Here is a 12876-nt window from a genome sequence, read left to right as displayed (position 1 = left end):
GCTCGGCCACTCCAGCCGGCTGATATGTAGTGCTAAATAAGAATGTTGAAAAATAGATAGATGGATAAGATAAGAAATGAGGAGTTTCTCCATATAATCAGAGAGAAAGTAATATGGAAAAAAACTGACAAGGAGAAGGGACAGGATGGCAAGACATCCATTAAGACATCAGAAAATAACTTCCGCGGTACTAGAGGGAGCTATGGAGAGTAAAACCTGTGGAGGAAGACAGAGATTGGAATACACCCAGCAAATAATTGTGATGTAGGTTGCAAGTGCTACTCTGAGATGAAAGGGTTGGTACAGGAGAGAAATTCATGGTGGATTGCATGAAATCAGCCAGAAGAATGATGATAAAGCAACATAGCTTCCGACAACAAGATACAGGTGCCCAGGCAGGTGCCATGTTCTTTGAATTATGGAGTGCATTTGATGCAGTTCTGCAACGTCACTTTATGAATACAATAAGAATGTATGGAATATCAGGCCAACTGTGTGTTTGGATTGAAGCATTTTTAGCAAACAGACATAAATGTTACTTCAGGCACGATTAAGGGGAGTGTTATAGGACAACTACTTTTCTCAATGTATATGACCTAGCAGGTAATGTCGGAAATGAGGCTTTCTGTGGCTGATGCTGTTGTGTATACAGAAGTCACGACACTAGAAAATTGTAGCAAAATGCAGGAAGTCGCTTAGAGAATTGATGCTTGATGTAGGGAGTAGCAATTGATCCTCAACATAAACAAATGTAATGCATTGTGGTTACATAGACGGAAACACCATTTAGTATATAATTACAAAATTGCAGATTATTACTGGAAGCAGTTACTTCCATAAAATATCTAAGAGTATGCTTAGGAAGCGATTTGAAGTGGAATGACCACATAAAATTAGTCGCAAGTCAGGCAGATGCCAGACTGAGATTCATTGGAAGAATCCTGAAGAAACGTAGTCCAGCAATAAAGGAAGTAGCTTACAAAACTCTTATTCGGCTAATGCTTAAATATTGCTCACTAATATGGGGACTCTACCAGATAGGGCTGATAGAGGAAATAGAGAAGCTCCAAAGAAGAGCAGCATGTTTCATTACAGTTTAATTTAGTAAGTGGGAAAGCGCTATCGAGATGCCCAGACAACTCCTGCAGCAGATACTGCAAGAGAGGCATTCTGCATCACAATATGGTCTACTGTCAAAGTGCCGAGAGTATATGTTGCTAGAAGGATCAACTAATATATCACTTCCTGCTACATATATCTTGTGGGAAAACCATCAACATACACTTATATATATTAGAGTTCACATGTAGGCTTACCAGCAATTATTCTTCCTACAAACCATGTATCTGGAACAAGAAAAGATTCAAATGGTTCAAATGGCTCTGAGCACTACGGGACTTAACATCTATGGTCATCAGTCCCCTAGAACTTAGAACTACCTAAACCCAACTAACCTAAGGACATCACACACATCCATGCCCGAGGCAGGATTCGAACCTGCGACCGTAGCGGTCGCGCGGCTCCGGACTGAGCGCCTAGAACCGTTAGACCACCGCGGCCGGCGAACAGGAAAAGGGGAAAGTGACACTGGTACAAAGAACCCTCTGCCACACACACCATAAGGTGACTTGTGGAGTATAAATGTACAGTCTTAGACATAAAAACTGCCCGACGGCCGGCCGCCACAGGGGCTAAGTCCGAGTTGTTTACTCAAGGTGACCAATGAAACAGACAGACATCGAAGATAATTCGCTTAACATTCTACCCACCAGCAATAACAAGTACTTACAGAAACGATTCCGCAGGACAGCTCGTGGCTGCGTCATGATCAGAACAGCTTACGCTTGAGCGTTTCCTCGCGTTGCAGCGGCTACCGACCACCGGCCACCGGCCAGACGCCACCCGCCGCCTGAAATCCGGCGCCGCCCAGATGAACGCTGCGCGACGCTATCAGTGTATGTATCAACGGTCATTTTCGAATTTGAAGTTCTAGTTATCGTCTTGCAGTTAAGCATTGGATTTTGCTTACTTGAAAATCATGAACTACGGTTAAACGTTGTAAAATTGAGTCGCAAATGGAAAAAGGTGTAACAGAGGAGTGAATGCAGAGAAGGAAGCTAGAAAGATTTGAACTGTGTGTGGCGCGAGTGCTTTTGGGAAAAATACGCCAGATAAAGATATTCTTGTTTCAACAAAGATCGTTCTGGCATGAATGATTTTCCACATTAAGGAAGTCTCGTGTACTGATATATGTGATGGATTACCATTTAACCATCATGCGACATTTGCATTCGACAGGCATATTTCAGAAGCCTGGTTTAGGAGTACTGCATGCTCTAGTTCGAAACAACAAAAATCAACGGAGTGACTATTGTTTGACATCATCAGGTCGCTCATTGAGTATTCCTATGCAGTACTGTTACTGGTGACGAGTTATGATGCCTTTATCGTTAACTTCCTAAGAAGAAATGAAAGGCTGAGCCCCACCAAAAGACGTAAACTCGAGCAAAGAGTAGTGTGAACATAATATTTTACATCTGATAGCTCCAAAAGTGTGTTTTGGCTACGAATTTTGCCCCAAGAGTGTGTGCCAGCAACTGAGACACCTTTCGGTCGCAGTGTAATAAATCGACCGATAAAACTACATCATATGTGATAAGGCACTCTGTTGATTTGAGGAACAAAACTATCCAGGAGATTGAAAAGAAAGTCATTTCTCAGGCCCTTGTATTGATAGGGAAGTCTTCTCTCAAGCACTTGTTCCTCTCATCATATACTTGTAAAATTTTACATTTCCCACTCTTGATCGCTCAAACGTCAAGGCAATTGATTTCTAGACGAAAATACTCTTCAAACTGCACTGGTGTCATCATTAGAACCACTAGGTTTCTAAGGGCATAGAATTTGTAAAATACTTTATCGTTGCCAGATTGTTTTAGATATCGTGAAAGAAAATGCTGCTGCTGATTAATTTCTCTTTGATGATTACTTTTGCGTTCAGTAAACTAATGGAAAACGCAGTTAAAACATTCACTGTACTAATACAAATTAAATTCAGCTTACTATAGAAACATGACAACGGCAGTCCATCTCAATCAAGCATTAAGTATCTGTAAGACGATTGAGCCTATTTTAACACGAATTAGTAGGATATTATCGTTTTTGACTTCGAAAATGTCTGTATTAACGTCATGTCCTGTATCATTCGCAAGTATTATGAAAATGTGGCAGTTCATAGATAAAATTATGTATTCATAGCAAAAAAAAAAAAAAATATGTCGGAAGAAAATAAAAGTGGCCTTATGAATTTTGCAGTACCATAACATTTTCGCTCAGACACTAAGGGGTACTAAAAATAGCAAGACGAATTTTGCTCGAGCGTTGTCTTACGATTCCCTTATTGAGTTTGTTTCTGTCTGCTTGTATCTTTGGTACAAAAGAATTATAAATCTGGCTTTCAGCGAGTCTCGAAACACGGACGAAGTCGGTGTGCACCTGACAGGCAAGCATGTTACCTACGAGCTAGCGAATAGGTGTTGTGCCTTTGACTTACTTATTGGCCCAGTAGACGCTATGGCAAATAAATCGCAATGTAAGAGGCGAGATTAGTTGTATTTCCCGTGTGGAACGACTTTCGTTGACTCAAAAGGATTAACTGATATCCTTATGTCACATCTCAAGAGAAAATCATTCACATTATTCAATTGAAATGACACAATAATATCAAGTGATATTGAGTTGGCAACGTATGTTTGCTGTACAATATTGTTATTGAGATCACTGTCATTGGTACATCTGCCAGAAGACAGGCATGGCCTGGCTTCTTGTTGTCATCCTTTTTGACGGATGTTTTGCCTTTGCTTGAAACGTGAAGGCTTAAGGTAAATTCGAATATTCCATATGGTGAAAATCTGGTGTTTCTATTCTTCTAGCCATCAAGGAAGTAACTCGTCGGTCACAGAGTTGCCAAACATATTCTGCGCTGTTGCCAAGTTTCAGTTATACTGCCAGGAAGGATACCAGCTGATGTGTTTTGTGAGTGACCTCGGAAGTCACTATAGCTTCGTCCCCAAGTTGCGGGTGGCAAAGGCCGCAATATCCTCATTATATGTCAATGAGTCTTATTCGCATTTCTGTTACTAGGTTTAGGGGCTAGTGTGTAATTACTTTAATACATCGATGCACTGAGTGCAAACTAAATGTCCTAAACTAATAACTGCGACAATTATTTGTGTTTTACTGTCTTAATCGGATCGAAACCTTGAAAGCGTATTCACCAGATGCGATTCACAATTTTGGAGCTTCTCCAGTGGTTGAGTTGGCAACGTATGTTTGCTGTACAATATTGTTATTGAGATCACTGTCATTGGTACATCTTCCAGAAGACAGGCATGGCCTGGCTTCTTGTTGTCATCCTTTTTGACGGATGTTTTGCCTTTGCTTGAAAAGTGAAGGCTTAAGGTGAATTCGAATATTCCATATGGCGAAAATCAGGTGTTTCTATTCTTCTAGCAATCAAGGAAGTAACTCGTCAGTCACAGAGTTGCCAAACATATTCTGCGCTGTTGCCAAGTTTCAGTTATACTGCCAGGAAGGACACCAGCTGATGTGTTTTGTGAGTGACCTCGGAAGTCACTATAGCTTCGTCTCCAAGTTGCAGGTGGCAAAGGCCGCAATATCCTCATTATATGTCAATGAGTCTTATTCGCATTTCTGTTACTAGGTTTAGGGGCTAGTGTGTAATTACTTGTAATACATCGATGCACTGAGTGCAAACTAAATGTCCTAAACTAATAACTGCGACAATTATTTGTGTTTTACTGTCTTAATCGGATCGAAACCTTGAAAGCGTATTCACCAGATGCGATTCACAATTTTGGAGCTTCTCCAGTGGTTGAGTTGGCAACGTATGTTTGCTGTACAATATTGTTATTGAGATCACTGTCATTGGTACATCTTCCAGAAGACAGGCATGGCCTGGCTTCTTGTTGTCATCCTTTTTGACGGATGTTTTGCCTTTGCTTGAAACGTGAAGGCTTAAGGTGAATTCGAATATTCCATATGGCGAAAATCTGGTGTTTCTATTCTTCTAGCAATCAAGGAAGTAACTCGTCAGTCACAGAGTTGCCAAACATATTCTGCGCTGTTGCCAAGTTTCAGTTATACTGCCAGGAAGGACACCGGCTGATGTGTTTTGTGAGTGACCTCGGAAGTCACTATAGCTTCGTCTCCAAGTTGCGGGTGGCAAAGGCCGCAATATCCTCATTATATGTCAATGAGTCTTATTCGCATTTCTGTTACTAGGTTTAGGGGCTAGTGTGTAATTACTTGTAATACATCGATGCACTGAGTGCAAACTAAATATCCTAAACTAATAACTGCGACAATTATTTGTGTTTTACTGTCTTAATCGGATCGAAACCTTGAAAGCGTATTCACTAGATGCGATTCACAATTTTGGTGCTTCTCCAGTGGTTGAGTTGGCAACGTATGTTTGTTGTACAATATTGTTATTGAGATCACTGTCATTGGTACATCTTCCAGAAGACAGGCATGGCCTGGCTTCGTGTTGTCATCCTTTTTGACGGATGTTTTGCCTTTGCTTGAAACGTGAAGGCTTAAGGCGAATTCGAATATTCCATATGGCGAAAATCTGGTGTTTCTATTTTCTAGCTCTGAGATTCAAAAAACTAGTTACAATAAGCGGCAGAAAAGCGCCTGTGAACCAACAATTAATAATGCAGTCATAATTAGTGGAATCTGAGAAATTCCATCTGTCATCTGATAATTGTGAAAAACTACTTTTTTTATCTGCACAGCACTGCAGTATAAACTCAAGGGTTTCGTAGGATTCCTATATTTAATTTCGTTGTGATCGTTTTCAATGACAATAGGGGAGGGGCAAAACTATCTGACTTGAAACATACTTTTCCAGCGGGATTTGAATCTTTGGCCACAGTTGAAGTAGGGCGTCCAGTAAGGTATCAAGAACGTGAGCAATCACTCATTGCTGTAGTACAGGCTGAGGCAGAAATAAGCAGGTTTCTGACAAAGTACTGTCACTGTCACTTATTAAACAGGAATTGTTCAGAAAATTACAATTATATCTAGTGAAATGAGTAGGCTGAAGGACAGATATCCAGGCTGTCATGGGCGTTAAAATAGAACAATGGCTTCAGATGAACATTTGTGCCTGACAGGTTCGAACCCGGATTCGTGGTGTCTTTTCTTTTGTACATGTCCGAAAGAACAGACACCACACATATATCCATATACAGGGTATTTCAGGAGGAATAGTAGGTATTTTAGCAGGTGGTAGTACCGACGAATTGCATAAAAAATTCCATATAAAGGTGTCCACTTTTTATTGAGTACAGAGATGCAGCTGTTAGTACTTGACCCTAACAAACTCAAGGCAAATGCAAATGAGGACGTTCAAAGTTGATTTTCAAAAATTCCCCCACCAACTTCAATGCCCATTTGACTTCTCTCGATAACACCATGTATAGCTCTTCTGAGGTCGTCTTTGCATTCTTGTATGAGGACTGCACTATTCATATTCCGAACGATCAAATCGGCTCTTTGGTTTACTTTTTCTTTGTAGGCTTCGCCTTTAACCAACCCCGTAGGTAAAAATCCAAAGAGATAGGGTCTGGCGACCTTGGTGGCCAAGAAAGGTGCCCATATCTACTGATCCATCTACAGGGAAATGTTAGGGTTGGATAATGTCACTTGACGACTAGAATGTGCAGGAGCCCCGTCTGGAGGAACATACGCATTCTTGTAGCCAAAGGAAGCTTTTCCAATAACGCTGGAAGCTCATTTTCAAGGACAACTGGGTCCTGTAAGGACTAACATACGAAACGAAAATGCATTGAACCCAGCTATATGTACTCAATAAAAATTGGACACATGTTATATGGAATTTTTTCTGCAATTTGTCTATACTACCATCTACAATATTTACTATTCCTCCTGAAACATCCTGTATAATTACTCAGGTCTCGAAGGGTCATTGAGTTTTCAGTGGTAGACGCACGTCATCGTCCGAACCCTCGCGAGAATACAGTGTGGCCGCGAGCGAGTGGAATAATGGTCGGGAGGGGGAGGGGGGGGGGGTACCGTGCATGTGGTATGCGGCTAACATGGGAATTTGCGTCTCACGAGGACGTGTGTAAATAGGTGCTGCAGAGAGGTTGGCTGCTGTGTCCTGATAGTCCCCACCGTCGGAGGTTCGAGTCCTATTTCGGCATGGGTGTATGTGTTGTCCGTAGTGTTAAGTTAGTTTAAATTAGATTAAGTAGTGTGTAAGCTTAGGGTCCGATGACCTAAGCAGCGTGGTCCCATAAGATCTTACCACAAATTTACATTTTAAATCCAAAATACTGCATCTCGGTTCTTACAATAGTGCAATAGGTGCGCACTGGTTGGATGTAACTGAAGAGAGACTCCATCTCGGATTGTGGTTAAGGGCGAAACCCAAGGGCATGGCTACGAACAATTGGGAGCAGAAACTTAATGCCATCAGAGCCTTGTTGAAGGACCATGACATGCGATCGTTAGACCGACTGCAGAAAGTTCAGTTTATAAATACATACATACTTAGCAAAATATATTATGTCGCAGCAGTCTTACCGATACTGCAGGTCACCGCACATAAAATACTAGCTGCAGCGTGTTGGTATGTGTGGAAACAAAATATCTTCAAAGTGTCCTTCCACACGGTGACTCTGCAAAGGCAAAATGGAGCACTTTGAATTAAATACGTCAAATCTAAATGTGACACACTGTTTCTAACTCAAGCTTTTAAACTAATACATGCCACTAACAGACATTGTCTTCACAACCCAATTCAGGTAAATTAACCTGCTAAAAACTGGATGAACGTCTGGAAAAATATCAATAGTAAAATTCTACCAACTAGAGTCAGTGCTGTACGGTACGAAGTTGTAAACGAAACCATACCCACAACGAAACGATTATGGAAAATCAAATTAGACCATCTCCATACTGTGACAAATGTCAGCTTGTAGAAACTGTAGTGCACATGTTGTTATGTGAAAATAGAATCAGTATTTGGAACTGGACTAGGAAGAAATTAGCACTTATCAACAGAACCTACGGCAAGAAAAAAGGAATAAAAGTGAGATAGTGTTAATACTTTCGTTCTACTTGACCTCCTCTGCATTAGTGCAGATGACGTGTCACTGAGCACATTTGTACTGTGCATGCAGTATACGTGAGGTGCCTAGTTGTTTCCACTGCCCTGTGTGGAATACATAAGTTCTTGTACACTTCACTAACCTGCTGTCTTTATGATGATGATGTCCCCAGCGCAGAAAACAGCACGCAGGTCGTGGATTCTTTTTCTTGAGGCTGAAATTTACTTCGCACAGAACTGCTGCTACGAATAAACTATAACTCATTTGGGATGCCACTCGCGTTTTTATTGATATAGACACGAGAAACTATTCTTGATCACTACGTATTGAACATATCTTTCCACAGTCATTATATCTGGCTAAAATAACATGAAATACATCCTGCCACAGACAAGATGACTGTCTACTGGAACCGTCAGAACTGGAGAATAAAATTGCATGAAACAAATACTGCTATAACGGACAACATGTCTGTCTACTGGAACGGTCAGAACTGGAGAGCCGGACTGCTCGAGACACTTCGCACGCCAAGCCAGCAAGGCATGACTCGAACGCCACCGAAGTGCATCGGCAGTAATATCGTCAGTCTTTTGTTTTAGTAATACTCTGATTTTAATAATTTTGAAATGACTGATTGGTAGCTGGCTGTTGAGAGATGTTTATTTAAAAAAATGAAGTAATTTGGATGACAGGTTTAATTAATAATAGCAACTAAAGTTTAACGTGTTGGCGCCCTACCGCCGAACACAGCAGCCAATCACAGAGTAGCAGCATCATGCAGGCGGTCTTTCTCACGGGAATGGTACCGAATCTAACATCTGTCACCGGTACCTCATCCCACATTGCGTCATCTCTATGCTTCTTGCATCTCCACTGTCCTGGGAAGAGCTTCCTGGAGCCTAATATGATGGCTCAATAAGCCAGAAATATTACAAACCGCAGGAAGCCATATACCGATAAATGAAGCTTTACAACCCGACTGGAAATGTTACCAGTCCACAAAGAATAACAGTTATTTGTGGCTTCTGGGACAGTTCGTGTTTTACATGTTAACAAACAAAACTTCGAGCTTAGAAGAGTACATGTTTTATACTGCTGACGCACATTTTAAGTTGAAGAAGAATAACAAATATAAGTAATGGTTTCAAAATTTTTCATGTATTGCTTTATGTGGGCTACAAGAACGTGGACAGTTTTATTGATTAGAAGCAGAGTACCATTCTTTCATCTTTTTAATTCCTGAAATCTTCTTTTACGTGGGTTCTAAAATCAGAACTGCTCTAATTTGGCAAAACCCTTCCGGCTCCGAAATTTCTTTCATTTGTTGAAAAATATATGGCTTCATTACAGACCTCATATGCATCCAGTGCATAGTAACTTAAATTGTGAATATGTTTCTGAATGAATGTTTGTTTTGTATTTTTCCGTCATCCTTTTGCCTGTTATGAGTTCTACAAAGAACGCACGCCATTGGAAGCGGCAGTCTGTAATTTATTTTACCTTAATTACTACTTCAATTTTGTTCTACAATTTAAGGCATATATGGGAACAAACATGGAATACATGGGAACGATGCAGCAACTCAGTGACAGGTATGGGGGAGGCATTGTGGCCAGGCCACGGATCTTCGACCCTTGCCTTCTTTGCCTCCGCCTTCCTGGCGCTGAAAGTCTTCTCAAACTTACAAAAAAAAAAAAAAAAAAATACAGTCGTCAGCACGTCTGCCTAGTAACAAGCAAGCATGAACTGTGCAAGCAAAGTCAACTTTACCCCAGGTGGTACACAACACGCCTGTCGACAGGCGGCAGCTGGATTTTCGGATTCTGGTGAGTCCAGGCTAAACCGGCCGAAGTGGCCGAGCGGTTCTAGGCGCTTCAGTCTGGAACCGCGTGACCGCTACGGTCGCAGGTTCGAATCCTGCCTCGGGCATGGGGGTGTGTGATGTCCTTAGGTTAGTTAGGTTTAAGTAGTTCTAAGTTCTAGGGGACTGATGACGTCAGCTGTTAAGTCCCATAGTGCTCAGAGCCATTTGAACCATTTTTTTGAGTCCAGGCTAGCATGGCAGAGAATATCGGAGGTCTCTGGTAAATTTCCCTACAACATGTATCTAAACATCGATACATTGATCCAAACACGAAAACTAATTATTCTCACATAAGAAATCGACCGACAAAACATTCTCATCCTTGCTCTTCAAGAACCACGACTAACTGACAATGAAACCTTGCATCACGGAAACTATCGCATCTTCAAGAGCAAAACACAACTAAATGTAGCGAAAGATGCACCAATCTTCGGCATGGCATTTCTCGAACACAGATATATCATCAACTCTAACAAAGAAATCACACCCATCAATAATCGATTCACGACTATGCTCATTCAGAGCCCCAATAAAAAATACACACTCATCAATGCGCATGCCCCCACCAACATCGAAAATAAGAAAAACACCGAAAATGGAGACAAATTCTGGAACACACTCAAAAAAACCATGACCAAAATTCATCTAGATGACGTGAAAATACTAATGGAAGACAACTCTATTTTGGACTGAAAAAAACTATAGATAAATCATTGGCACAAATTCAACACACCGAAATACTTGCACCAACGGCCCACATCTAACTCACATTTGCCAACAATTCAACCTCAAAATGATGGATACCTACTTCAGAAAAAAACCAGTTCCCAGGTAACATGCTTGGCTACCAGGTGCAAGCTGCTTCCGTTCGCCTTTAGACTCGCTGAAAGCCAGATTTTTAATTCTTTTGTAGCAGAGCTACATAGTGGCAGATACAAACTCGATAAGGGAATCGTAAAACAACGCTCGAGCAAAATTCGTCTTGCTACTTTTAGTACCCCTTAGTGTCTGAGCGAAAACCTTACGGTACCGCAAAATTCATAATGTCACTTCCGTTTTCTTTCGACATATTTCTTGTTGTTGTGAAAACATAATTTTATCTATGAACTGCCACATTTTCATAATACTTGCGAATGATACAGGACATGAAGTTAATACAGACATTTTCGAAGTCAAAAGTCGATAATATCCTACTAATTCGTGTTAAACTAGGTTCAATCGTCTTACAGGTACTTAATGCTTTATTAAGATGGGCTGCCGTCGTGATGTTTCTATAGTAAGCTGAATTTAATTTGTATTAGTACAGTGAATGTTTTAACTGCGTTTTCCATTAGTTTACTGAACGCAAAAGTAATCATCGAAGAGAAATTAATCAGCAGCAGCATTTTCTTTCACGATATCTAAAACAATCTGGCAACGATAAAGTATTTTACAAATTCTATGCCCTTAGAAACCTAGTGGTTCTAATGATGACACCAGTGCAGTTTGAAGAGTATTTTCGTCTAGAAATCAATTGCCTTGACGTTTGAGCGATCAAGAGTGGGAAATGTAAAATTTTACAAGTATATGATGAGAGGAACAAGTGCTTGAGAGAAGACTTCCCTATCAATACAAGGGCCTGAGAAATGACTTTCTTTTCAATCTCCTGGATAGTTTTGTTCCTCAAATCAACAGAGTGCCTTATCACATATGATGTAGTTTTATCGGTCGATTTATTACACTGCGACCGAAAGGTGTCTCAGTTGCTGGCACACACTCTTGGGGCAAAATTCGTAGCCAAAACACACTTTTGGAGCTATCAGATGTAAAATATTATGTTCACACTACTCTTTGCTCGAGTTTACGTCTTTTGGTGGGGCTCAGCCTTTCATTTCTTCTTAGGAAGTTAACGATAAAGGCATCATAACTCGTCACCAGTAACAGTACTGCATAGGAATACTCAATGAGCGACCTGATGATGTCAAACAATAGTCACTCCGTTGATTTTTGTTGTTTCGAACTAGAGCATGCAGTACTCCTAAACCAGGCTTCTGAAATATGCCTGTCGAATGCAAATGTCGCATGATGGTTAAATGGTAATCCATCACATATATCAGGTACACGAGACTTCCTTAATGTGGAAAATCATTCATGCCAGAACGATCTTTGTTGAAACAAGAATATCTTTATCTGGCGTATTTTTCCCAAAAGCACTCGCGCCACACACAGTTCAAATCTTTCTAGCTTCCTTCTCTGCATTCACTCCTCTGTTACACCTTTTTCCATTTGCGACTCAATTTTACAACGTTAAACGTAGTTCATGATTTTCAAGTACGCAAAATCCAATGCTTAACTGTAAGATGATAACTAGAACTTCAAATTCTAAAATGACAGTTGATACATACACTGATAGCGTCGCGCAGCGTTCATCTGGGCGGCGCCGGATTTCAGGCGGCGGGTGGCGTCTGGCCGGTGGCCGGTGGTCGGTAGCCCCTGCAGCGCGAGGAAACGCCCGAGCGTAAGGTGTTCTGATCATGACGCTGCCACGAGCTGTCATGCGGAATTGTTTCTGTAAGTACTTGTTATTGCTGGTGGGTAGAATGTGAAGCGAATTATCTTCGATGTTCAATCAGACTCTTTAACTTTAGACGAGGGCCGAAAAAAAAAAGAAGAAGTTGGACGCGAACACGCGACTATACGAGGTGTGGCTAGAAAAAAACCGGACTAGTACTGGTGAAACAATAAAACGAATGCAATAAGGCTGAAAGTCGCGTGGCCTGTCACGTGACTCTCGCTCCGCCTACTGCTCGAGTTTCATCTGCCTCCTGCACTCAGTCTGCCCGTGGCGTCTGTTTTAAGTAGTTGACGTTT

Source organism: Schistocerca nitens, chromosome 4 (assembly GCF_023898315.1).
Source record: "Schistocerca nitens isolate TAMUIC-IGC-003100 chromosome 4, iqSchNite1.1, whole genome shotgun sequence".
Taxonomy (NCBI): domain Eukaryota; kingdom Metazoa; phylum Arthropoda; class Insecta; order Orthoptera; family Acrididae; genus Schistocerca; species Schistocerca nitens.
This window is presented reverse-complemented; position numbering follows the sequence as displayed.